We start from the raw sequence: 12,173 nt of genomic DNA, 5'->3' as shown, positions 1-12,173 counted from the left end.
ATGGTCTATTTAAGCAATACATTTTAACAAATTTGAACGACAATTTCATGTCAATTTACAAATATCTTTCTATTTTGCGCCCAGAAATTAAAAGTTTAATCGAAAAATTTCAAGAAACTGTGAAAAATAGTAAAGGATATCTCTCTTTAGAATGCGAATACGAACGAACTTTAGTGAACGGTGAAACACAAACTTGTCCAATGTACTTTACTATAAAAGCAGACGAGATCTTTGATGTAAACGACTTTATTTACTAAGCAAATTAATAAATTAAACACATCGAGAACAGACAAATCATCCAAATAAGGGTTTCTGGATGGACATTTTAAAAGCTACAAACAACTAGTTTTGAGCCTTAACAAACACGAAATGATGAACGCAGGATCATATATCGATTTGCCAAAGAAAATCAAAGATAAAAAAGCTTGTATAAATATCAAAAATAAAGATGATTTCTGTTTTGTTTATTCTATCCGATGCGCTATTGAAAAACCTGAAAAGAATGCTGACAGAGCAAAGCAATACGAGAAATTTGTAAATGACGAGATATTTTCAGGTTTCGAGTATCCAATGTCCTTAAAAAGATATACAATTATTTGAAAAACGAAGCAGTAAAGCAAAGTATAATTATCCGAAAATGTCTGTAAAATGTCTATAGTTTTGATGAAAAACTCAATATTGTTCCGTTACAAATTTCAGAAATTTATGATGCCGAGTTAGAAATCGATTAGTATGTTAAACAAGATGACAAATCTCATTATGTTTTGATAACAGATTTAAATAAGCTCGTTTTCTTCTCTCAGTTATCTAAGTGTAAAAATAAAAAATTTCTATGCAGAAGATGTTTACGAGAAGCCATTTCTACAAATCTGGAGATTTAACAGACCATTTAGAAATTTGTAAAAATCACGAAGTTTGTAAGCCAATTATGCCGTTTCCCAGGTCAAACAACAACATTTATTAATTATCAAAAGAAATTTTCTCATCCTTACGTTATTTATATGGATTTTGAAAGCATATTAGAGAAGATTCTCACATGCAAAAACAATCCGCAAAAGTCGACTACAACCAAGATTCAGAAGCACATTCCTTATGGTTTTACTCTATATTTAGTGTCAAATGTGACAAATCGCATGTACAAACCGATATGTTATCGAGCCAAAAATGAAGAAGATTTGCCGAATGTTCCAAAACAATTGTTTGAAGAGCTCAATAAATTATCGAAATACATAGCTAAAAAATATAATTCTAAGAACCAAAAACCCATGAAATTAACTGAAGAAGAAGAAATTTCGTATCAAAATTCCAGTCTTTGTCATATTTGTGAATGTGAGGGTTTTGATAATCAAACAAGAAAAAAAGTACGAGATCATTGTCATTTAACAGGTAAATTTCGAGGTGCTGCTCATTTATCTTGTAACTTGAAATCTCAAATTTCCTCAGAATATTCCCGTTTTCTGCCACAATATGTCAAATTACGATGCTCATTTGTACATAAAAGAATTGGCTAAACAGTATGGTAATGTTGATTTGATTGCAAACACAGATGAGAAATATATAAAAATTACTCTGTAAATTCTGGATACGGGTATGAGTTTGATGGTGACAAACCTAGAAAAGTTCATAAAATTCTCTTTCGTAGACACGTTTAGATTCATGGCGTCATCTATCGAAAAATTAGCGAAAAATTTAAAGAAAGAAGACTTCAAACATACAAATCATTTTATACAAGATGGTCTGAACGCAATTCTAGATAGACAACCAAATGACGAAGAAGAAATCTTTAAAATTCTATCTGGAAAAGGCATATTTCCTTACGAATTTATCGACAGTATTGAAAAACTTGATTACACAGAAGAATTGAGAATTCAAGATTTCTATTCACTTTTGACAGACGAGAGCATATCTGAGACAGATTTTTCAACACTACTTAAATGTATGGAACAAATTAAAAGTAAAAAATCTAGGAAATTACTCCGATCTCTATAAACATTCAAAGATGTTCTATTGCTCGCTGATATCTTTGAAAATTTTAGGAATATTTGTTTGAATTGCTATAAACTTGATCCAGCACACTATCTAATAGCTCCCAGTCTTGCATGGATGCTATGTTAAAATTAAACGAAGATAGAATTACAATTAATTAGTGATTATAATATGTATTTGATGATCGAAAAAGGTATTCGCGGAGGCATTTCTCAGTGTATTAAACGATATTGAAAGCAAATAACAAATATTTAAAAGATTTTGATAAGACAAAGCCCGAAAACTATTTGTTGTACGTCGATGCAAACAACCTTTATGGGTATGGACTTATGCAAAATTTACCATATAACGAAATCAAGTGGATGGATCCTAAAACGTATACAACAGCAGAATGGAAAGAAAACAATTTTGGAACTCACTGGCGACGAAGATTATGATATATTTTTAGAAGTTGATCTTGAATATCCAACAAATTTGCATGAACATCACAAAGATTTACCTCTTGCTCCAGAACATTTTAAAAACAAACTTTGCACAACTCTACTGGATAAAACTGAATACGTTGTTCATTCGAGAAATTTGAAGTTCTATTTGGAACAAGGTATGATTTTGAAACATGTGAATAGAGTTATTGCATTCGATCAGAAGCCTTTTTATGAAAGAATACATTGATTTTAACACAAACATGAGAACCAAAGCTACAAGCGACTTTGAAAAGGACTTTTATAAGCTGATGAACAACTCGGTTTTTTTGGAAAATCTATGGAAAATGTGAGAAACAGATGTGATATTAAGCTTGGAAATGAAGAATTTTCAATGAAACAAGCTAAGAAAACAAATTTCAAATGCTTTAACATCTTTGACGACAACTGTATAGCGAGTCACATGTACAAACAAAAGGTTAAATTTAACAAACCGATTTACATAGGATTTTCAGTTCTCGACCTCTCAAAATTGCTAATGTACGAGTTTTATTACAACAAATTAAAGAAGTTTGATCCAGATTTGAATCTGTGTTACATGGATACAGACAGTTATTTTCTAGAATTGAAACGAGATCCTTTTAAAATTATTAAAGAAAATATAGATGACTTTGATACAAGTGATTATCCAAAAGATCATGAATGTTTTCACTACTAAAAATAAGAAGGTAATAGGGAAATTCAAAGACGAACTAAATAGCGAAGTTTTAGAAGAATTTGTGTGGTTTAAGATCAAAGATGTACTCGTAAAAATATCTAGATAAAAACCCAGTTAGGTGTAAAGGAATTAAGAGAAGCGTTGTAAATAAAACAATAAATATCGAAAACTTGAAGAGATGTTTGTTCGAAGATAAAGAAGAATTTAGGGAGATGACAGTCATCAAAAGTTTATAAACATGAGTTGTACACTGTTACCATAAACAAGCTGGCACTGAACGCTAAAGATGATAAGAGAATCGTTCTAGGAAATAAGATCGATACAGTACCGTATGGCTATAAAAATGAAGCGAAAGAAGATGATAAGAGAAAATGTCCTAGAAAAATAAGATTGATACAGTACAGAATGACTATGAAGTGAAATCTAATATATTAGATGAGTTAAATAAACTTGGAAACTTTGACATGTAAATGGAAGATGATTTGATTCACTGCCACAAATGCAAGAAAAAAACGAAAAGTATAGATTCAAAAATCGTTCAAACTCAAAAACGGATTGTATAGAATTGCTGCAAAATGTTCAAAATGTAAGACAAACAAGAGTAAGTTTTATAAAGAATCCAAATCCAAAACCTGTTAAGCAAGAATTGAAGACTAAAGATGAGATAGAGATTGAAGCTCGAGAAATTCATGCACCAGTACGAAAAAAGTTTAGAAAGAGAAAAATTATAACATTAGGAATTGACGATTTATGGGCAGCAGATTTAGTTATAATGTCTAACTATTCGGATCAAAATGATGGATTTAAGTATATGTTAAATGTTATGATACTTTCTCAAAATAATGCTTGGTCAAGAGCTAATCAAAAGAAAAAACGGCAAGGATATTTTCAAAAGCTTTCGAAGATATAGTAAAAGATGCCATAAGGATCAATCACAAACCTCCAAACCTACTTCATACAGATAAGGGTTTAGAGTTCAAAAATAAAGAATTTAACGAAGTTTTGAGGAAATACAACATTAAGATTTATCATACTGAAAACGAAGAGAAATCAAGTATTGTAGAGAGATATAACAGAACTCAAAATGAGAGAATGAAAGTAATTTTTGAGATTAATAAAAACTTTAAATGGATCGATATTCTTCAAGAAATCGTAAAGAAATATAACGATACTGTTCATAGCACAATCAAAATGAAGCCTAAAGACGTAGATAAGGGATGCAGAAAAGGAGTTATTAGAGACCGTTTTCAAGTATGTTCCACCAGAAAATTCACACGAAAAACTAAATTTAAAGTCAATGATCATGTAAGAATTGTTAGTAAAAAACAAACATTTCGAACAAATATAAGAAACAATTGGTCAAGAGAAATCTTTGTGATTTATCAAATTAATAACACAGATCCTGTAACTTATAGTATAAAAGATTTAAATAATGAAGAAATAACCGGAAAGTTTTATGAATATGGATTGAGAAAGTCAAAGATTTTTTCTATATAAATGGAGGCTCAAAAGAAATGTTCAAGGTGCAAAGAATTTAAAGATTTTGAAGCTTTTCATAAAAATAAAGAATACCAAAGATGGATTATACTATTATTGTAAGGATTGTCATAAAAAATATGCAAGAGAATTATACGATAAATTAGAAAAATTAACGTTAGAAGAGAAAAAATGTTGCGTTTGTAAAGAAATTAAGGATATTTCCAAATTTTAACGATTGGCATTAATAGTAAAGATAACAAGAAGGCTTTTTTGTAGAGATTGTGCTAGAAGAATTAAACGAGAAAGTCAAAAGAAACCGACTCTTTGCGAGTGTGGACGAATCATTCAATGGTTACCTTATCATCAAAAACATTTACAAACAAAATATCATAATTCGAGAGTTTAATAAAATTTAATTAACATTTTCATCGTGTAATTTAGATATTCTATAAATCAGTCGAGATTCTGCCATATTTGTAGTAAAATGATTTCCGTTGTATAAAATATTCAAAGATTCTTTCATTTGGTTGTAGAGATTTATACTATTTGGATCTCCTTGTCTTAATAAAATTTCCATTTCTGGGTAATCAATTTCAAGTTCTTTCAATCTTTTCGGTATTTCTCTCTTTTGAGCTCTGATAACGTAATAAGGATATTCCCACATGTGATTCTTCTTAATTAACACAAAAACATGGTGTTTTTTTCTTATCAAAATCTTTACAAACAAGATCTGGTTTCATTAAGTCAATTTTTACACTTTGTTTTGCAATTATTTCCGTTTTGATTTCATCTTTAATTTGCAAGTGCTTAACTTTGTCCTCTAAATATTTAATCTTGTTTTCAAGTTTGTACACACCAAATTTACGAATGCTTGGTAAAACATCTCTCGTAACCCATTGTTGAAAGCTTTTTTTGCTTCTATTTTATGAGATCTTAAAATTAACGAATAAAGTCCTGATTCATTAATGAAAATAGTATCTTTGTGAATATTTGCGAGGTGGCCCTCGAGGGCTACCTTATCTTTTAGATAAAAGTATTGAGATTTGTCACCTTCATCGACATTATTTCTAATCGCTTTTTCTGTATTGTTATATTCCAATATTTCTGCAACATCTTTAGCCTTAAAACCAAAATTCATTATTTTCGTCAACAATTGTTAAAATTTCTTTATTATTGAATTTTAGTTGATTATTTCTTAGATCTATGACTGACTCCATTTAGATAGAAAAAATTTAACAAGCAATTTTTTATTTTGAGAGACCTGGTTCATTAATAAAAACAGTACCAGGGATGAAGATTGTTAAGGGGCCATTCGAATAGACCCTTGTTTTTTAAGTAAAAATAATTGAATTTTGTCATCATCAACAACGTTTAATATGATGTGCTTGTCTAGTGTTTTCATATTCTAATATTTCTGCAACATCTTTCGCTTTAAACCAGATCACATTGTTTTCGTCTACAATAGTTAAGATATTCGTGTTATCGAATGTAAGTTGGTTATTGAGCAGATCCACAACTGACTCCATTTAGAAAGAAAAAATTTAACAAGCAATTATTTGAAGTGTAAAGTCCAGATTCATTAATAAAAATTGAACTAGGATGTAATGTTTGTAAGAGTCGCGATTCGATACCCTTGTCAGAACGTAATGTTTTTTGAATATTTTCTCGGGGTCTATGGGATAGAGACTCCAGTGATTTATACATTTAAGGGCTATTTTCTCGTCATTATCGTCATTTTAATCTAATCGCCTCTCATCAATCTTAAATATATTGTTGTTTTACTCTCATTATTTAAATAAATTTCCCTCAGAGTCTTGTATAGTTTAGAACGATTTTTTGAATTCTTTTAATATTTTTTCTAATTGGAATATAATCGATTTCATTCGGTTTTTCACTGATTTTTTGATCCATAAGCAACATTTGGGAAAAAAGTGTACAAAATTTCAGATTCTTTGTGTAAATGTTCGGTATGATTTTCAAAACTAGGTTCAACGAGATTGCAGTGCACTTCAATTACATCGAACGGTCTAAATTTTGGCGTTTTATTTCCTAAATATACCTGATTTGGCTCAATAGTTTTCTTGAACAAACCCTAACAAATCTACAATAATTTGCTGAAAAACATTATTCTTACTGGTGATTTTTATTTGAATTTTATTAGAGAGATAATTTTTTTGCATTTCAAACTTGTTTTCGTCAAAGTTTAAAGATTTATCTGATTGTTTGAATGTTTTCAGATAATTTTTAAGGGAAAATTTTTATTTGATCGAAAGTATAATATCCTTTGTTTAAAACCATAGTATTTTGTTATGTTCTTCTCACTAAATCCTATGCAATAAGGAGAACTTTCACTAATATTTATTACAAAATTGTCAGAATAAAAACCGCTTAAACCGATAAAATAATTTGATTCTTCCTCTAAGTGTATAGGATGTTCCAAGTTTAAAAATAATTGAGAGCTTTCTGAAGTCAACTTGAACAGCTTCATTTTCGCAAGCGTTGCTTCAAGATGAAAATCTTCTATTAAATGGAGAAATTTTTAAAGCAAAAAGATCAGATAAAACTTCAAACGTTTGAAGAAAATAAGAAAGATCAACCAATCAGATTGTTAATTGTTGGTTTCAAGTGGATGTGGAAAAACAACTTTATTATTGAATTTTATCTACAATAGGTTGATTCCTTATTCCAATTTGTATGTTTTTAGTAAATCTTTAGAACAGGACGCCTATAAAAAATTACAAGAAAGATTTGAAAACATTGAGAAGAACTCATAAGTAAGAAAATATCACATTTTTATAATGCTTCTGAGGACATAGTTCCATTAAGCGAATGTAAACCCAATTCGTTAATCGTTTTTGATGATTGTATTTTGGAAAATCAAGACGTTATTAAAGAATATTTCGTAATGTCTCGTCACAAAAACATATCTTGTATCTATCTTTCTCAATGCTTTTTCAAAGGTTGATAAACAAGTTATAAGAAATAATTTGAATATGTTGTGTGTTTTTAAGCAAGACGATCACTATTCGAGAAAAATTTACAACAATTATGTGGGATCTGATATGAGTTTTAACCACTTTAATGAATTATGTGATAAAATTTGGAAAGAAGACTACGGATTTTTTAACTATTAATCTAACTTTGAAGCCTAAAAATGGTAAATATTTGAATAAATTTTCCAATATAAACGTGTGATAATCTAGTTGTTTTCATGTTTTTTACGTTCACGTTTACGTTTCGTGTTCTCGTTTTTACGTTCCACGTTCACGTTCCACGTTCACGTTCCACGTTCACGTTCATTGTTTCACGTTCATGTTTCACGTTTCATGTTTCACGTTCGTGTTTACGTTTCACGTTCATGTTTTACGTTCGTGTTTACGTTTCACGTTTCACGTTCGTGTTTCACGTTCCACGTTCACGTTTTACGTTCCGTGTTCACGTTTCACGTTCGTGTTTTTACGTTCGTGTTTACGTTTCACGTTCGTGTTCCACGTTCACGTTTTACGTTCCACGTTCCACGTTTCGTGTTTCTCGTTTTCAACGTTTCGTGTTCACGTTTCCACGTTCCACGTTTCAAAATTTTCCTAAATAAATGGCGAACGTAACTTCAGAAGAAGCAAAAAAACTTGATCAAATAGAAAAGAAATTAATCAAAGAATTTAAAGAACAGATTCGAATTGATGAAAAAGAACAAGAATTTATTCAAAAAATTAATCAACCTGTAACATCTGCAATAAAAAAAATGTTGAGGGGCAAAATTGAAAATGTTTTTAAGCGATAATCAAAATTTGATGAATTTGGTTTCCAGTTGTACGACAATTTGCTGATATTTTCGATACCAGAATCTGAGTTTGAATTGCCAAAAATTACCATCTTCAACACCATTTAGACCTCGAATCATTGAAGACTCTACCATAGTTGAACCAATAAGTCCTGGAACAACGGATATAATAATTGGTGAAATTGGTAAAAAATTTCTTCCTAGAGCAAAGGATGATAAATTTGGTTTGTATTGGGACAGAAAAAAGAAAAGTTTTTATGATTGGAAATTTGCCCGTGAATTTTGAGCATAATGATATCATTATTAATGAAAAAACATATGAAGGAACTCAAGGTTTATGGAGATTATTAACAGGCACTGATGTTTCCAAAAGACGGTTTATATTCTGAAGAAGACTTGAAAAAGTATACTGAAATTTTTATGGAAATCTGATTCAATTTACAAAAATAATGATCCATCAACTAAGAAACCAAAGTCAAGTAAAGGTAAAAAATATCTCAATTTGATTAAACCAATTTGGGAAAAAAAGAATCGAAGGATCAGGTGTGAGAAAATACAGTGATAATAAGATTGAATACAGATATATCGACGATTTGACAAAACTCGATGGAAATTATTAATTATATTTATGATCAAGAGAAGGCTGGAACACAACAATTTTTTTGAACGAAAAGAAAGCGATTAAAGATTTTATTTCGAACAAACTTGATGAAATGATTGAAAAACCTGATGGAATTAAATATTTAAAACGAGTTTTTGCCGGCAATAAGTTCATCTATGATTGAGGGTAGTGGACTTTTGAATGATTTTATCAACAATTTACCTTTTGAATTACACGTACCAACTTATCAGTATCTGGGGGCCTGGAACAAAACTCGAAAAAAGACTAAAAAAGAGGAGATACTGGTATAAATAAATTAGATCAAGCTGCTATGGAACACGATATTTTTTATGCAAAACATAGAGACACAAATTCCAGACATATCGCAGATAAAGTTTTTGCAAGATAAGGCAATGGATAGATTTTTATCAAAAGATGCTAGTTTAGGTGAAAGATTTGTTGCGCTTTCCAACAGCTGGAGCAATGTTTTTTGAAGAGAAAACTAGGAATGGGAATCGAAGAGAACTTGAAATTTTAACTATATAAATGGAGGTGAATGTAAATTTCAGCAAAAATCAGAAAGAAAAAAATAAAATCCGATTTTAAGAAGAAAATACCCGTTAGTATTCAATTTAAAATAGATCAACTAAAAAATGGCGAAGATAAGATATTTTTTAACAAATAGACAATACAATAAACTCGAAAAACATAAGAAAAACAATAAAGGAACCAGAATAGAATTTTCTTATAATCAGTTGAAAGAACTCAAAAATGGTGGACTTTTGAAAGATTTATTAGATTTTGGAGAAAATATTCCAGTTGTTAAAAATGTTGTTCCTTATGTTCGTAAAGCTGCTCCAATCGTTAAAAAAGATGTGATTCCTATTGTTCGAAACATTTTAAATTGGTTAGATAAAGAGTTGGAAGATGTTACAGGATCTGGATTAGATGAAAAAACTTTGAATTACGTGAAATCAAACATTGAAAAAAAAATTTAAACCTTTAACATGTCGGGGAATAGGGAAGAAATCTGCAAAAATATTAAACATTTTTAGAGGAATCTTCATGAGAGATACATTACCTGAAAAAGTTAAGAAATTTTGAATGTGGAATTGTGAATTTAGACTCGATTATGGGAAGTGGAACGCATTGGATTTGTTATTATAAAAAATGATAAAGAATGCATGTTATTTTTGATTCGTATGGAAGAATTGAGGACAAACCACCTATAGAATTGATTAAATATTTTGAAAAAATCAAGCGTCTACTACAATGATTCTCAGATTCAAGAACTATAAAGATCCCCCAATTTGTGGTCATTTATGTGTTTTTTGTTTTGAATGAACTGAGTACTGGTAAAGATTTTAAAGAAGTTGTTAACAAATTATTGCTTAATAAATATGGATTCACAAAATATTTTTGACGTATTTGGAACACAAATTATTCAAAATGTAGATAATAGTTTGAATTTTGATAGTTTGAGAAATGAGTTTGATAACAAGTTAGAAAATGTATTACAAAACCTTCCAGATTCAGATATGTTTGCTGTCGAGATTGAAGATTTTAAAGCAGAATATGATAACAAACTTGCAAATTTCATGAGTTCAAATGAAGTTACTGATAAAATAAAAAACATTGGAAAAAGAAGTTGATGATGGTGTAAAAAAATTATTTACCAATTTAATGTCTCACATCGAAAAAGCTGATGAAATTACTGAAGCGATCAAAGTTGAAAAGAATTATGTTAGTTTGGCTAATAAGAAAAGAATTGTCGGTGTTCGACCTGGTATTGACAAACATGATGTTGTTGTTAAAGAACAAATTTTGAAACCTCTAAAATTATCAGAAAACATCGATATTGTTGATTTACATGATCCGAATGTTAAAAATGCCTTAGATTTTTAAAGGAAAAAGAATTAGCGGTGTTAGTAAAGGAATTAATCCATTTGATGTTGTTGTAATGATTCAATTAGAAGATCCTATTAAAATGTTTAATGAACTAAAACAAAATTATGAGAATCATAAACAGCATGTTAAAGATTTTACAACAGAAGTCTATGAAAAACTTGAAGAAAGAAGTAAAAGATCTATAGAAAATTGTGATGAAAAATTTACAAATTTTGAGGAAAATTTCAATCTATATAAAGGCGATCTTTATGGAAAAATAACAAACTTTTTGGAAGATTTCGCTAAATTTCAAGAGGGTTTTAATGAAACCGATAGAAAAAATGGTGAAGTTTTTAAAAGAGTAGTTACTAATCAATCTTTACTTCATGATAAATTAATTAAACTAGAAGAAAACTTTGGCGAAATTAATGAAAAAGTTATAAAAAATAAGCAGTCTTTTGATAAGTTTAGTTTAGATGCTACGAAAACTTTTGAGAATATTGGTCATAAATTTGTTGAATACAATGATTCTTATGCTGTCAAATTTCAAAAATTAGAAGAAAACTTTAATAAATTTAAAGAAGATGTTGTTATAAGTTTTAGAGCCATCGACATCAGATTTACTGGATTAGGCGGCTATGATGACAAAATTTCTCCTTTATAAATGGCGCTCATATATTGTGTGAGATGTAAAGAGAAAACTGCCACAAACGATATAAAATACTATGCAAACATTAACGGAGTTAAAAGAATTTCGGGAAAATGTGCTGAATGTAACTCAAAAAAGAGTCAATTTATAAAAACTTGATTTTGAAATTTTTTCCTAATAAATAGAGATGGCGGGACATTACAGTGCTTTCGATCTTTTTATAATGCAACACGAAAGAGATTTGAAAAAAGAACATTGGGATGACATTTCTCAAAAATATGAATTATCCGAAGATATGATGAGATTATACGTAAACAAATTGAATTGGTATAACATTGCAAAATATCAAACTCTGTCCCCAGAGTTCATTCAAGAAAATATACATTATCAATTAAAAGATCATATGTCTGTTCTTTGTCTCTATCAACACTTGAGTATAAAGTTTTTGGATGAAAATAAAGATACAGTTGATTGGAACAATATTATAGATAGCGGTTACTATCCTGTGCAAATTTTATTGAAATATGTGACCGAGATCGCAAAATTTAAGGAAGAGAATCCTGAATATGACGAAGTAGATCATTAAAAATGACTCTAATCTTTTTAATTATTTTACTAAAATTTATATCTTTTCTTATAAAAACGTACAT

Source organism: Homalodisca vitripennis, chromosome 3 (genome assembly GCF_021130785.1).
Source record: "Homalodisca vitripennis isolate AUS2020 chromosome 3, UT_GWSS_2.1, whole genome shotgun sequence".
Lineage (NCBI taxonomy): Eukaryota > Metazoa > Arthropoda > Insecta > Hemiptera > Cicadellidae > Homalodisca > Homalodisca vitripennis.
Note: the sequence above shows the minus strand (reverse complement) of the source record.